The sequence below is a fragment of the Centruroides vittatus genome, unplaced genomic scaffold (genome assembly GCF_030686945.1).
Source record: "Centruroides vittatus isolate TY-2023 unplaced genomic scaffold, ASM3068694v2 contig_879, whole genome shotgun sequence".
NCBI lineage: Eukaryota > Metazoa > Arthropoda > Arachnida > Scorpiones > Buthidae > Centruroides > Centruroides vittatus.
This window is the reverse complement of record NW_027122571.1, coordinates 633,056-650,765: the sequence shown is the minus strand read 5'-3', so window position 1 is coordinate 650,765 and position 17,710 is coordinate 633,056.

The window sequence follows — 17,710 nt, the reverse complement described above, 5'->3', positions numbered from 1 at the left end:
GTTAAAAAAAACAACAGGGATCCCGTTTGAGAAACCCTAATTTTGACTCAAACCGTATCAGTTAAGGGTTGAAACTCTTCTTTTCCTTTGCATACTTTTACACATCCAGTTAGAATATTCTAGCTCTTTTCCTTTACACAACACAAATGGCACGCCCTCTTTACTAAAAGGAAAATGGCGAACTTGTATTCAATTTTTTTTAAATATGGTGTCGCTACAGCCACTCTATGTAGTACTGTATATTGTAGCTCGTTGGCAGTACGACTACACCGACATTTTCAGTCACGAGACGAGGCGAGACGCGACAAATATCAAATCCTGTCAGATATTTGCGAGAGACAGGAATTCGTTCTCGCCAGTCAGATTTCTCGCTTGTGCATGGTTTTCCCTTGTGAGAACTATATCGCTCGCTACTAGATTCGCGTCTGCATAGTCGCACCCTAAGTTTTAAACATTTTGTAACTACAGTATGTGTTAAGTCATTGAAACTGTTTGCATGAATACAGAACAACGTACAGTGGAACCTCGGTATACGACCTTAATCCGTTCCTGATTGTGATGTAACGAATATTCGGCTACTACCCGGTATTCGGCCTATTTTTCGCTATTCGGCCGAATACCGAATACCTAAAAACAGGAGTAAGAAATAACAAAAACACAGTAAATTAATCATTTTGGCAATTTTTTTTAATGCTGAACATTAAACTATAATTATTAAAGTTAGTAAGAAATAGCATCTAACTCTAGTATTAAATTATTTCGTAGTTAAATAATAATATAGCCTTTATCTAGCCAGATATCTTATGGCATTGATGGCGTGTAGGTTAGAATGTATCGGGCATTAATGTTATTGTTTAGTTAATTATGTCATATTCGTATTCGCGTATATTTTAATATTTATACGATATTTTAAAATGAGTTACGAAACGTTTTATTGGAACTTATCGCATTTAATGAAAGAATTATTTATCTATTTCTAGAAGATGAGTAACTAATATATATATATATATATATATATTAGTTACTCATCTTCTAGAAATTTATTTATTTTATATATAAAGCAAAGAATGAGCATTTTTCATTATATACCAAAGATAACATTTGAAATCATGTTAATTTTAAAAATATTCACAAAAACAATAACAACAAAATATCACAAATAGAAACTCCTCAATAATATATTTAAACTGTTCCACAAATGGGGAGAAACTAGACCATATTATGTCACCACTAAAGTATACCCTTGGGGTACTATTCAGTCTACAAATACGCAGTAAAAACAAAATTTTAGTGTTTAATTAAAGAGTTAAAAGGATCGATTGCAAATAAAATAAGTTATAACTTACATCTAAATACCAACAACTGCCGAATCATAGCGGGCTATTTACGGCTATTACATAAATTGTAAACCAATTTGGCAGTAGAGGTAGACGTTAGGCTCCATCTCATATTAACTTTAATAATTATAATTTAATTAATTAATTTAAATAATTTAGACCTACTGGAAGAAAAAATCGTAGTGACAGCGGGCCAATAGAGAGCACGATGCGCGATCTTTCCCATAATGCGGTTTGCGCGCCAATTTTCGTACGTGCGTTAATCAAGCCGAATAGTTTGGCCGAATATTCGGCCATTCGGCAACCGCTCCTGGCCGAATATTCGGTATTCGGTTGAGGCCGAATATACTATTCGTTACATCACTAGTTTCTGATGTTTGGACTTATACCGAATAGGACATACCAAACCAACCTTTCCCATAAGAAGTAATGTAAAAATGATTAATCCGTTCTCATGTAAAAAAAACTTCTCTTGATATGGTATATTAATGAGGTTGTAAAATAATTGAAACACTGAGTACATTAATAGAAAAATAAATTTGATTATAGATTTTTAAAGTTATTACAGTAATAATCGCAAGTAATTGCTTCTGATACGCTGTCGCCAGCACATTGCTTTTCAGTTATCCAAAGCAAAAGCAATTTCTCAACATGATGTAATGTCTCCGATCTCTGTTTAGAAATTGATTTAACCCCTTTCGCAACGTTAGCAGATTTTATAATGTGTATTTTTCACGATTGTCGAATCGTCGTTCTCGGAATACGGTATGCAACAGCTAAATCTCGAACAGACATGGCCAAGGCTGCTTCTGTTGACATTAATCTCCCCGTCTCCTACAACAAATTCAACATCAAGACTCTCAAAACCATCCTCTGGCAGGATCTGCTTCTTACTTGGCAGCATGATTGGGACAACCGCAACCATCCTGTCACCCACAAATTCATTCCCTGCATCAGTAACTTTATGTCTTTCAATTGGTACAAACCAAGTCATTACATCACGCAGTTTCTCACCGGCCATGGCCGTTTTCAGTCCTATCTCGCCAGATTTGCTGGTGCGAACAACTCTACCTGCTCTCTTTGTGGTGTCAGTGACAGTAGTGTACATTACATCTATGACTGCCCCTTGCTCGAACTAGAACGCCATTTTCTAAGGACGACACTCGACTCCCATGGGCACAACTTAAGGTGACCAACTACTTTTTGTTCAAAAAGAGTACACTTTGCCGTACATACTACGCATGCGTCAAGACTCAAGCATGCCGTACATACTGCACATCAAAGATCAGCCTGGGGATTACGTACACAAATATTGGAGAGATAGATATATCCATCTCTTCACAAATGTAATTTTGACGTTGTTAGAAAAAGAGGTCTGTAGTATCTATCTATCTCTCCAGGTACATAATAAACGGCCTCTCAATTGTGCCGGAAACGGCAGCCATATGTGCGCACGAAATTCAAATCACTGTCAAAATAATTTTAAATATTTAATTAATAAAATTGAAATAAAATAATCTAAAAAAATGTTTTAGAAATACAAATGAGTATAAAATTATACAAATGAATACTTTCAGAGTACAGGATTTGAAAAGAGTACGGTTTGCGAAAAAAGAGTACAAAACTCAGTAAATGAGTATAGTTGGTCACCTTAGCACAACTGGACCAACCATGACTCCTGCCTACGCGACAAAGACACTTATGAAGCCTTCCTTAACCTCATCTCTGTGTATTTCTCCCGCACCACTGTGAGTGGCTACTAGTTCTGTAGTGTAATCTACATGTATACTTTGTTTAGTCTGTCCTATTCATGTCCCTTCTTCCTGTAACCACGGGCTAGTCTAGTACATATTGTATATTTTCATTGTTCTTTTGTATTTTATGTCTTTTATGTTTATGTTCTGCTTATTAGTTTTAGTCTTAGTTTAATTCTGCATTTATTCTCTTTGTTTTTTTTTAAACTCTTTTATTGTAACTTTTATTCATGGTACACCAACTGTTCAAACCCTGTATACCTGCACTGTGCCAACACTTGGTTATGCGAAAGCGGCACCAAGTATCGGGCGGACTGGCCATGTGGAAAATGTGGAAAATTCCACATGGGCCGTATACATTTTGGGCCGTTTTTCTAAATACAGTATGTACATAATATACCGTTTTGTTCGGTTTTATTTTAAAAAAATTTCATTTATTTTTTTTTTTCGTCAAGTAAGATAAATTTCAATTTTTAGGTGTAATATAGATATATGTGTAGGCCTTTATCGTTTTCCGGCCCTACCCGAGTCTGAAGTTAAATTAGTCCGGCCGACCCCAGGCCAACACTACATTGACCCGACTCGGCCCAAACGCAAAGCATTCTAGGAAAAAATAATCAAAACAGACAAAATTGATCATTTGTTTACGTTGCTAGAAACTATTCACCACCCCTATGAATCTTAATGCTAAACTTTGAAAACACGAGTTATTAGTTTTCCACCCAGCCACCAAAACGCTGACTGTAGTCATAACAGATTTAATGGCCAATTATATCATTTCCTTTATTTTAGGTAAGTAAAAATTTTATTCAATAATAATTTCTTTATATTCCAAACGATTTAATTAAAAATAATCTATTCTTTAGGTTCAGCTAACTAATCTTTAGTTTGCCATTCACCCACGATGGCGTTGCTTGTAGATGGGCAACCTGCGGCGTTGCACAAAATATTACAAAACAATATAACGCTATATAAAATAAAAATTTAAAATATTGACATCTAGTCGTTTGTAATCGTACTAAATATCAAGAGCCCGCTTCGTACATATATTCGACGCAACTAGAGTTAGCCCTTGGGTTGAGTCATTTTTGCATCTTTAAATATGAATAGAAAAAAAGACATTTTATTTTATTTATGGGCTGGGCCGGTAATAATTTTTTCCACACAAAAATTTTAAGGCCAGTCCGCCCCTGCCAAGTATATACTGTTTGTAGTATGTTTTATTTAATAAAAAATCTGAATCTGAATCTGCCACTTTCATATTTCTCAACAATCTTTTTTTTTCAGTTCCATTGTGATTCTAGTCATTTTTTTTAGTTTACTGTTGCTTTTCATTTGCCTTTTTGGAATTAATGATTAATAAAAACAATAAAGTTTTACTTACAAATTAAAATCAGAAGAAATTTAACAAAGTTATAAACCGTGGCACCGCTAACGTCTAGTCTGGTCTAATACACCGATAATGCTACTTGTTTATAGATGGTGCGTATAATTGAATTAAGTCGTATACCGAGCAAAATTCGTTTCGTCCAAACAGGACGTATTCCGAATTGGACGTATTCTAAAGCAGACGTATACCGAGGTACCACTGTATTATTATAAAATACTACGGAAGCTGATAAAACAATTGAAAAAAAGTTAATGCAGTAGTATAAAATTATCTATTATTTATCTGTTTTTATTTTTGTTATTTACACATCTGAAAAAAAACAATTAATTTTGAGTCCTTTTTTCATTGTTTTATATTATCGAATTCAAAACTTTTTCCAAACTATTTTAACAAAATACGTTGTTTAATGGTATATTTTCTTATTTCTAATATTTTCCCGTCCCAATCCTTCAAATTTGATCACATTAAAACGCCATAATTTTGAAAACCTACTGATTGTTTGATGATATACTAATGTTATGTTATACTTGACATGTTTTATTTTCAGTTAGTGTTAAAATGAAATGTCATACAAAGAATAAAGTAAGAGATGAAAAGGTCCTAATTTGTTAGCTTTTGTTTTCCGCGATCGTGCTTACCCAATGGAAAATAGCTTGTATTTGGTTAAACTATGTCGGAATTTGATCATATTCCAGCGACAGTCAAGAGCGTGTAATCACGCAGTTGGCCACTCTATACATACAGGCTCATTAGTGGTTTGTGATATATGCTTTCTTAAAACGATTGTATAACATTAGTCATAAATATATCAGAGTACTCATCTGCGTTAGACCGTGAATGATTTATTTTTAAAATTTATTATTATTTAAAACAAAAAATAGAAAATATACATCGAAATCGGAGAGAAATAAATGAATTTTCTTGTTAACTTTGTTTAAATAATAAAATTTAAAAATCCTCTGAAAACTAAATTAAAATAATTTAACGATAACTATTCGTATAAACATTACAAAAGAACATTTAATGCACTATGATGCCTATGCTGAAGCGGATTCTACTGTTTTGGCTAAATACATAGATGCCGAAATAGTATTGGCCCTACGGTTGCAGATGTCCGGATTTTTCCGATTGCCATCCAGCGATAGGAGGACGTTATTCTAAAAACTGTTGCTACAATGCAATATTTTTTCTTTTTTTACATTTTAAATGCATTTCTGTCACTGACAGGGTAATAATACACATCTATTGCGTGTCCTGGAATTGAAGCGTCCCAGTATTTTTCGGGAAGAACTCATTTTGTCCCGGATTTTATCCCCAAGTACGTGGCAACCCTAATTAGTCTCCTCTGTCTTTAAGGGTCTGCCTAAAAATGTACATAGAAAACCCGAGATCAGGATGCAAGAAGGAAAGGCAAAGGAGCGTTATAACCTCCTTGCATTCCTTTCGTCGTTTGCTTAGAATCCGCCAGATGGCACAATGTGTAACGTTGGGGATTTTTCCATTGAAGTATAGTTTAGTAGTTTTGTTTTAAATTAATATACTATAAACATAAACGTATTTAGAGATTAGATATTTCTGTTCTAAATAATTCATTCATTTATTTATTTGTAATTATAATACAATAAAAAGTTACTATGAAAGCATCTTTGAAAATTTTTCTTTCTCTTGCTTTCCAACCCAAGCAAGTAATTTTTTTGTTTTGCATATTGGCACATTTTCGGTAGAATAATGAATTATGTAAGCTACGATTTCTTCTTCACGTTCTTTACATAAAAATTGCAAATACCTCGCTACTTGTTCTATGCAACCTTCATAAACAGATACTTCTTCACAATGTTTTTCAAAGAATTCTTCATAATTTTGTATTTGTACCCAAATCCATAGTTTTGGATAAATTAATCCATTTCTATTTTTTACATTAACAAGTTCATTTCTTTGAAATTGGAAGAAAAGTATTTCATGTAGAAAATGCCTCAACGCTAACTTAACAGTTTTCTTTAGAAAATGTGTACAGATAAAACCGCAGATATAGTAAATAACTCAGTCTCGAACTTCTGCTTTGCTGTAATCGTATTCAAAAACGGCATCGCATTCTGGAGGTGTCTGAATTAAAAGAGTGTCCAGCTTTTTTTAATGTTGTTAATGTCAATGGTTTTTATTGAGTCTGAGGTTGTCAGAGGCTGGATGTCTGTCAAATCCAAAACTGGCTTTTGTTCATTAATAGTGCATAGTGCGGACAGTTTTATCAAAGAATAAATCATCAGCAGTTGGTACAAGTATAAGTTTAAACGATACAAACATCTATAGAATAATAATCATAAAAGTTCCATTTCACTTTATTAATATGAAATTCATTTATTTAATTATAACAAATTAGTGTGAAGTTTGTTGCAATTTAATTATTATGCCTTTGTGTCCTTTATCTTAATTTAAAGTTATGTCGTCTACTGGTACTTTATCAATTAACGGGACTTATTATACTGGATTTATGGATGCAGAAATTGAGTCTTACAGATCAGAAATAATATTGTTTATTTAATTCACAGGTGAATTAAATTTCAGTAAAGTCTTTTTTCCCCCTTCAAATGTATATCTACCATTCTTTGTTTGATATCGTTTGATAATTCTATTCCTCGAGGCATTTTGTTATATTTCTTATAAAATCAGTTAATATATATCATTCTTCATCCAACTGATTATGATTGCATTCTGTTTCATACAACAGTGCAAACTAATTTGCATACTTCCGTAGGTAGCTCTACTTTTGTCACAGTATAAAATATAAAAACTTCGTTTTTTTCTTTTGTAAATCAGATTTAAAATAAAATCTGTTTGATTCGATTGAGTATTTTGACTCTTTTTTTGTGCTCTTTTCAACTATCACAATATTAATTATGTAGTAGGTGGTAAACAAAATAGAGGTCGCATTTTTTTAAAAAAAATATGTCAAGGGTAGCTCTACTTTTGGCCACTACTGTGCGAAATATTTTAAAACTAAAGAATAGGTTTAAATACTCTTTCAGAGGACGAATTTTGACCTTAGGCGTCGATTAAAGACGCTGAAAATAGGAATGGGGAGGAGAGCAGGTATAAAAAGCCGAACAATACTCTTCGTCTGTTAGAAAACATTAATCTGGTTAAGTGGTCAATCACCATTTATCGTCATACATATTAATGTTATTAAACTTTCTGTCTTATTGTTAGAATTAAGCTTACGGTACCGAGAAACCATAAACTTTTCTTCAGCTATTCATCTATTCAACGAGAACCGTACTTCATAGTAACGAAAAAGAAATTTAAAACGGTTACGACGACAACGTTTATTGTGGTGAAAGTACAAAGGTCGTGTTACGAAAGAGATTTGCAAGCCACTTTAAAGTGTGAGAAGATATTCGGTATATTGGCATTTACACGACGTCCTTTATGATCTTAACAGCTTTGTGGTGGCTTAGGAGTAATCTGTTTTATAAATCATTTATTGAAAAAAAGCTAAAATGTTCGAAAAATTATACTCGCTTGATAACTTCAAAGCAGACAAATCACTATATCGATTTTTATTAGTCACTTAGATCATAAATGATATAAATGCAAGAATATCGAACACATTTCTCACCTCTTGAAGTGGCTAACAAGTCGCCTTCGTAATTCGACATTCGAACTCTGCCTAAATCGACCTTCGCCCACGTATTTACGTTTTGTCATAATTTTTATGTGCCATTTAAAGTGTCCTGTCAATCTGTTTCCTACTTAGAATTCAATTAAAATGATATTTTTACAGCTGAAAAAATAAATAAGTATACAGTATATATACCCGTATTTTAACTATAAGCATATATTATATGCTTCGTACACTGTGTTCGATAGAACAATATGTACTGATATTAGAGACATCAATATTAAAAACACTGTTCATTTTTGTGATACGCAACCTACACTTAAATACTTTAATATTTTTCTCACTGCTGTTATCATCCTTTATGTGCTTGTTCGCCTTAATATGCCTATTTAAACTTTGTCTAAAACTATATTCTAAACCACACTCACTGCAGATTAAGGAAGTCGAGACGGACAACAGTAGGAACCTATAGATCTGTAATTTGAAAATTGCAGCCCAATTATTTGATATTATCTCAGGATATGATTAAGAAACGAAATTTAGCATGGTAGAAGCTTGTATATAAAAGAGATTGAATGCTACTAAATTTTGGTGGTTAAAAGCCAAGTGGATGGTGAGATGGAGGGGAGTCACTTTCATTTTTGGAGAGGAATTGGACATAATGACGACTTTACTCGTTATTATCATTTACAGTTTTATTTTTATTATTATTTTTTTTTATAAAAATCATTTCTATCCTCAAAATTAAGCGTTTTGCCATTTTATAATAATTAATAATATAAAAAGATGGTTAATGTTACCTATGGTAGCCAAGATGGCGACGGGGAAATTCTAGAGGCCGACGGGGAAATTCTAGACCGCGGTGGGGAAATTTTTTCACTCTCCGTTCGAGATTGCGACCGCGATTACGTCATGATTTCGTCATCAACTGAAGATATCCGTAGAGGGCGCTTTGATTCTTCGAATTGCGTGTTATCGGAATTATGCAAATTTTTCCTCCGAGTATGAGTGGGCGTCTTGTCGTGCCGAGAGATTTCGTTGGGTTTTTCTTACTTCTGGAATTTTTCTATTACGAGGTAATTTGTAATGTTCTTAATTTTATTTGCGAATTTAGGCTGTTGGAAAAGTTGTTTATATTGAAAAGTAGGCTAAGCGTTTTCTGTGATTTTTGGAATAGATATTTCGCAACCGAGTCATGGCGGATTGTGATTTAGAATCGGACGGATTTTGGAAACAGTGTACTGGACGACGTTTTTATCAGTTAATCGAAGCGGAGTATTCCGAGTTGGGATTAGACGAAAGAATTGATGGCGGACTGAAATTCGCCGTGAAATTAGGCCTCCAACACGCCGAGGAAGTTTGCGAGGAATGCGGCCAAACATGCAAATTGATTTATCGCAGCGACCGGAATTCTTGCGCGATGCGTTGCCGAAAATGCAGGCGGAATAGTTCGGCTTTCGATGGAACGTTCAAAGGGAAATGCGGCAATGTTTCGTGGGCCAAGCTGTTGGCATTCATATGGCACTATATTGGTTTAGAGTGCACGACGAGTAATTCGGCAATTTCCTCGGGCGTTTCTAAAAAGGCAGGAATAGACTGGGCTAACCACGTACGTTTCGTTATGTTAGTGTCCTTACACAATCTGACATCGTTTAAAATAGGAGGCGTCGGCAAAACAGTGGAAATAGACGAAACAGTGATATGTAAACGAAAATACGAGAAAGGAAGAAAGATGAAAAGCACTAAATGGGTCGTCGGAGGTTTGTGCCGGGAGGACAAGACTTGTTTTATATGCCAGGTTAATGACAGATCTGAAATAACTCTCAATTGGATCATTTCGAAATACGTTAACTCCGGCAGCTCAGTGTTCACAGACGAATGGAAGGGATATAACCACATCGACGATTTAGAAGGTATAGAAATTTCTCATAAAACAGTAAACCACTCTGAAAATTTTGTCAACCCGATTACAGGCGTTCATACTCAGAATATCGAAAGATTGTGGGGTCACTTAAAAAACAAGAAGAATTTGCCGAAACATTACACAGAAGATTTGTCGGATTCGTATATGTACGCATTCATGTATAAGAAGTATCACAATTGGACGTTAAAAAATCCCGGCGAAAAATTCCACACCTTTATCAAACACGTCAGAATGATATTTCCCGGTCGCGGAAAAGTACCTAGTTGGAAAGAACCGGAGACCATTCCGGCCGCTCCCGCACCTATTGCCAAGAAGAAAAAGGTGGAAAAAAACGAGAACATTGTTAAAAGAAAAGCGCAAAAGAGATCCTCTTCTCATGCCGGAGAATCAAGTTCAGTCGACGGGAAGCGAAGAAAAAGAGGAAAGGCTCAGTAACAAAGTAAGTGCTCTTGTTTTTTCGTTCGTGTTTTTTAGTATTCTTAATATAGACCGTCGGGTAGAAATAACCTTCACGTCGCCGTTTAAATGTACGGTAGAAAGAAAAAATTTCGCGGTCGCCGCGTGCAATATACGGGGGGGGGAAAAATCCCTGCCGCCGTCTAGATTGTAGGGTAGAAAAATTTCCCCGTCGCCATCTTGGATACCATAGGTAACATTAACCAAAAAGATTTTATGATAATCTCGTAACAGATGGCACCACTTACAATTTTATTCATTATGGCCGCGTTTCTTTATGCAGCGCTCGAGAAGCGCTTTACAGCGAACACACTGAAACTGGTTTCTAATTGCTCGTGACGTCATTTCGCTACACACTCGCTGCATAAAGAAACGCGGCCTATAATTAAAAATATAAGTTATTTTTTAAACAAAATCTCATAACAGCTGGAAAAATTACTCAACTCGTTGCTGGACTTTTTTATTTTTGCAATATCTAATTATTGTGGCATTGTAAACAATTGTCAAGAATAAAAAATTTTAAATGTACGACCAGATTTAACATTGAAAAATCTCTTATGATGTATAAATGTTTTTGCTTGAAATCTTACGAAGCCAGTAATTAACGCAAAAGTCGGTTTATGATAAATCATGTGATTTTTATATGCAGCACGACTTTTAACCATTCTTCTGTATTTAAAAAATAAAAGTAAAGATGTAAAGTCACATATACAGTAAACATAGGGTACTGCCATTTGATGCGTTTTATTTGTGTCTAGTCCGCTAAATAAAAGAAGTTTAAAACACGTTTCCTTTATTAACTATAAAATTTTTTCCTATTGTTAATTTTAAAAGTTTTCTAATTCACATAGAGATGAGTAATACTTACGCGAAGCATTCGAGTTAATCAAAAACTTTAATAAATAAATAAAAGGCAGAAATGCTTCGTGGAATTACAACTTTAAGCAACGATCTTACTATGTTTCTTCCACGCTCAAAATGGCGACTTCCGTCCTGCGCACGCATATACTGGCTTCACTTGATTTCGGGCTGCGCTCCAGTATTATAGCTCTATGGCTGTGATCTTAGATACAACGTTTTTGGTGGCAACGACTGGTTTTTACCTAACCGCCATTTTATTTTAAGTCAAAACATTGAAGTCAATACCGCGTGTTGGATAGGATTGCTACTTTAAAATCTTATTTTTACTTTCCTTGTGTTATACATAACAGAGGAAAAGTATGGCAATCCGGCAAAAAATGACCCTTCCCAGATTTTTAATTTTTGGACTCGGGACCTTGAAACGTCGAGAAATCCAAAAAAAAAAAAAAAAAATTCGGGATTTTTCTGTATGTATGGATGTTATTGTGTTTGTGTTTGGGGAGGTCCGGTTTCGTTCATTCTCTTTGAAGCTTAATAACTCCTGTGCTTTATGTCGAAAATTTCTAAAATTTTGCAAGGTGGTTTGTTTATTGGAGGATTGACGCCATTAAATTTTGGTGATTAAAGGTCGAGGGGAAGTTTATGACGACTTCATTCGTTACTAGCATTTACATTTTTTTTTTTTTTTTTTTTTTTTTATAAAACCCATTCCTACCCTCAAAATTAAGCTTTTTGTCATTTTGTAATAATGTAAAAATATAAAAAGTTTTTAATAATAAAATATCATATCAGATGGCGCCACATGCGCAGTTTTAAATGTCGCCGAGAAAGTTAAGGAATTCGTTGCTGGATTTTTAATCTAAAATCTAGATTATTTTGTTTGCTTCTAGATTTAAGATTTACACAATTAGATGAGAGTTATACATCTAGATTGTTTTATTTCGAATTTAGATATTTTTTTTTTTTTTTAGATTTTGTTTAATTATTAAACAGAAGGCAAGATCAGAGTTTAAACTTGTAAGTGTAGTACTTAACCCTCAATTTATCATATTTTTATAATCTAAGCACGAGCCAGTCTTAAAGGTCAGTTATCACCTTTTATCCATGTCATTGTTTATTTATAGTGTGCTCAGGCAATCTGATCCCTACCATTCTCAGTACACTGTTGAATTTTTTTTGGACAGTGTGTGTTTTTTTTTTTAGAATAAAAGTAGTGTTTCTCTGTTTTTACTACAGTTATAGTTTGTTTGTGAAAATTTTGGCTTTAACTTGTGAAACTACTTACAATGAAAGACTACATTTTGACTTTTGTCATATTATGAACCAAATTGTTGAAGTTAAAATCCTTCTAAGAGATAATAAGGACTTAATAATTGTGGGAAATGGAAGAAATGTTGCATTTTCCCATCAAAAATAGACAAAGAAACACATGCCTGTAAGTGAATGAGACTGACATTGCACCATTAGGATGTGAAAACATGCATCATTCTGGATAACAAAGATAAATTAATATAAATACAAGCAATTATTTATTATGACATCGTCACAATGCTAGGCTGCAATTTTTAGTCACATTTTTAATTTATTTAATTTAAAATATATGTTCTCCACTTCAAATTAGTTGTCTTGCACCTATACATCATACTTTCCTGCTAGCAAGACAGTTGTGCCGGTCATTTATTAAACTCCTCTCAGGGGAAAATTTTTGAATTGAAATAACGTAACTTCTGGTTTCCATGGGAAGTCCATATATAATTAATCTGGGTCTCCTGCCCTAAGCTTTCCATATCTGGTCTCGACTTTCGTTTAGTTAACTCCGTTCTCGAGATTAAGGAAGGAAGTACGAACAGACGAATGACAGTGGAAATTTATAAGTCTACAGTTTTTTCAAATTGCAGCCCAATTACCATATTTTAAATTATCAGCTTATGAAAAAATTAAAAATGCTTAGAAATGGATTTAACTTATCGCAACAGAGTCTCTTTCCTTTCGTTTAGAAGTGTTTAAATAATAAGGTTAAAGAAAGAACCCTCCAAAACAAAAGAAAATTAGTAGGGTCATCAAAACTAAAAATAAATTAGTAAATAAGTAGGGTCATTTTGATCTGCATCATATCAGTTAAGAGTTGAACTCTTCCTTTCTTTTGCACACCTCTACACAACGAGTTATTCATATTCTAGCTCGTTGCCTTTACACTACACAAACGGAACGCCTCCTTGACTAAAAGGAAAATGGCAAACGCGTATTCACTTTTCTTTAAACATGGCTTCGCTAAAAGCCACTCTATGTAATATAAAGTCATTTTCCTTCACCAGCTGGTGGGCTTGTTAAAACTTATTATGTTATTTGTAAGTATTTTCGTTTCTTGTTTGGTTAATGCTTCCTGGTGTAGCCCAAATTTGCATAATTTGCACAGACTTATCACACATTGTAAGTTAAGTGAAGAAACGGAGTCAGAGATCAAGTTCAAAAATACACGCTTTATCAGAATTGGAAATGCATTTCGGACTCATAGTCCCTCATCAGTCCAAACAGCAAGTTGACTAAATTATATAACACTACAGTTAATTATTTTTAATAATTATTTTCAAAGTTATTTATCAAACGTTTAAACTGTATCGAGATGTCTGGTATAGTCTATAATATATGGTGTACTTCTCGGCCTATGGCTAAGATCGCTTGTAATTTCTGTTCTGATCAGCATAATATATGATGTATAACATGATGATCTTACTCTCAACCGAATCGTTAACCAAAGACTGTATATTTACCTATTTAATTTATATTTACAGTATATATATATATATATATATAATTTATATTTACAAAATTTTTTTAAAATGTAACCGACAGTTATATAATTTCTACCTTCAAAATAATAATTTTAAATCAGCAATAACACAAGTAGAAAATTAATTGTACACATTAGTAATTAAAATACAGTTGATTAAAAAGTTTAGTAAAATATTTCCTCTTAGCTGTGCACAAAGATGAACCAATCTTGCAAATTTAGTTGTTTTATAAACAATTTAAAGATAATAACGTCCTCTAGGATCTATGTAGGGGTACCACGATTCTGGAAGTTGATAACCAACATTAACGTTTATTCTATGTTGAATTATTACGTTACATTTTTGGTTTCGGTTTTGATTTGTGCAGTTGCTTAGTTGTGCATATTCTTTGTTTGCATTATCTTGGTCATTCGTTTCTAATAATAATATTCTTATGTTATCAGATAATTACAACTATAAAAAAACGAATTTACTTTCCTTATATGAAACTAAAATTTTTTAAAGTAATCCTATAGTATTTTTATGTGTTCATTGTTTTAGTATTAGTCTAGTCCTACCGTACCATTATTTAAAAATAACAATTGATCTTATGTTATCAGATATCTACCTAAATGAATTGAGTTATTTCGGTTACTTCTCAGGTAACCGAACTACATGTGCGAGTGAGACTTATCAACAAGAAAATGCCTAAAACAAAGTTGCAATTGTCATGAAATAGGCCTAAATCCGTGTCAAGGGACCATTGGAAAGCTTATTACTTTCCGATGTACAGTACACTACGCAAGCTACCTTAAAATTCGGCCCCTTTACTCCTTCCTGTTGATGTCATCTTCCCTACAAACTCCCAAACCCTTTGACTAATCTGGACCAAACTCCACATTGTTACTTTTTGGTACTTTACGGGAAACATGGACTGCCACAACACAGATCAGTCTCTCCTCTCTGATTTCATCCCCTACCCCAAATTCCCAAACCTTTTGGGCGATCTGGACAAATCTTGCACAGTTAGTCACTACAGTCCTCCAAAAAATATACGCTACTTTAAAATTCGGGCTCTCACTCCCTCCCCCGATTTCATTCTCCACAAATTGCCAAACTCTGACTGATTTGCATCAAATTTTGCATAGTTACTCTCTGCCGTCCTGCAGGAAACACGCTACCCTATAACGAGAACAACTCAACCCCTTTCCTGAGTTTCCGGGCAACGCTGGGCATTCTTTGCTAGTATTATAAATTAGTCAAACCGATCGTAAATATCTAAAATTTTCCATCTCCGACCTTTAATCCAAAATTTAATTTTTTCTCGTGTCGTAAAAAACTCATCTAACGTTTAAATTACGCGCTTAAAAGTGAAGGATTGTAAATTAAAAAAAAAAAAAAGCTTTGTTAAGTTTTTCTCACTACTTCAAACCACGAACAAATATTGAATAGTGTGCATATAATTGTAGTTTTCATAATTTAGAAAAATAAGAAATAAATCGTTGAAGTATTGAAGATACGACTTTATATTCTGAATCATATATTACATCTACATGCATCTAAAGCATTTTTTCTACGTATAATTATTTTAAACTTATTAATTTAATCTGTAACAAATTTAATCCGTTTGTTTAGACATTAATTACTACATTAAAAATATTTAGACATAGTAAAAATACTATAGATAGATGTAGATGTAATATTCGGTTAATGTTACCCTAGGTATACAAAATGGCGGCTCGTCTCTGACTCCAGCATACAGAAGCGAGGAAACAGTGGGGACGCACGTTTTCTAAACCTAACCTATTCTAATAAATTACCATAATTATTAGCAACTAAATTATTAGAATAGGTTAGGTTTAGAAAACGTGTCCCCCCACTGTTTCCTCGCTTCTGTATGCTGGAGTCAGAGACGAGCCGCCATTTTGTATACCTAGGGTAACATTAACCGAATATTCGATTTCCTAATGAATTTATCAGACTTTTAAAACTTTTCAATACTTTTTTTAATTATGAGAAAATTTGACAAAATATTAAAAAATCTCCGTCATTTCGGATAAATATCGTTTAAAAATAATAATACAATATTATTTAGTATTTAAAGTTTTAATACAATTATTAGCGTTAAATATTACTACTACTTAGTATTGTAATTGGTTTGTAAATAGACTTTATTGTACTGTACATTTACTTACGTTATACTGTATATAGTACAGAATTAAATTCTAAATGCCGTTTTGAAAATAAAACATTTCATACAAAAATTGATTACGTAAAAGCCCACAAATAATTTGTATCCACTTGTTACAAATCGTTATTTCACGTACAAATCGTTATTTCACGTACAAATCGTTTCTTTAAGATTGTGTATAAGTTATTCAGAGTTATCAAACAATATCAACACGAAATGTTTTGTATTCATTATTGAATTTTTTGAACGAGATTTCTGATATTTTTTTCAAGATTTTAACTACTTTAAATATAGTTTTATCTCAATAAAAGAACTGCTTCAGAAATAAATCAATTATTATTAATATTCTCGTCACATCGAATGCACTTTATTTCGTGAGAATATCAGGAAATAAAATTTATGACCCATTATTTAACTCCATTCTTTATTTTGTATATTTATATTTTTTATTTAACCTTAATTCTATTGTTAATGTTAATTCTAGTAGATTTCCCATACGAAACTTTGACCATTATATCTAGTTTGAGATCCTGAAATTAGAACTCCAAAATTCAATAGCTTTTTTCCTTCTTCTAGATTGATAAATAAATCAATTAAAGGAAAAATATTTTCCCCTTACAAAACGTGTTATTTATGGAGAATCGTATTATTAATGTATGAGTTTAAAATGTTTAAAGTCTTGATATTTAAATATACGAAATATCATCAAAGTTTATACGAGAAAATTAATTGTTATGTTGACAAAAGTGATTCATTGTTCGACTTCAAACGCTTTTTTAGCTAAAATAATTGTCAGTTGGGTTTTTTTAATCGTCGAATTTATATGTATTTTAATATTTTAAGTTAAGGGATGCAAAACCCAAGTTTTTTTTTACTCTAAGCTTTACGGATAATTAATGTGTCCCACATTTTATCAAACGAAAACGTTAAAAAAAGCGAATTATGTAAGTATTACGTATTCGAAACTGTCTAAATCGGATCTAACATAATAAATTACGCAATAAATGTTTTAAAAAATCTATGAAATAATTTATTTTTTGGCTTTTTACTTTAATTTTTGGTACCAGTAATCTAGTTGGTGGCATTGTTTTCAAACGCGAAAAAAACTCGTGGTGTATTACGAAATGAAGTTTTTTAGCGGTGAAATTTTATAAAATTTTTAAATGGAGTAATTTTTACGTTTATAAAGTTTATTTTTATAAGAACAATAATTCATAATAACGTAACAATAACCGACAAAAGTAATTTGAATAAGTATTTCTTTTTTATGTCACCAGATGCCGCGTTAAGTCATGGAGGATGAAGAGAGGGGTTTTTTTTTTCTTTTATTTTTAATGACTTTTAGATCGTAGCATTTGATAATAAAATTTTAATTTCGAACGAGGTGACGGATATTGATTGTTCGAATGT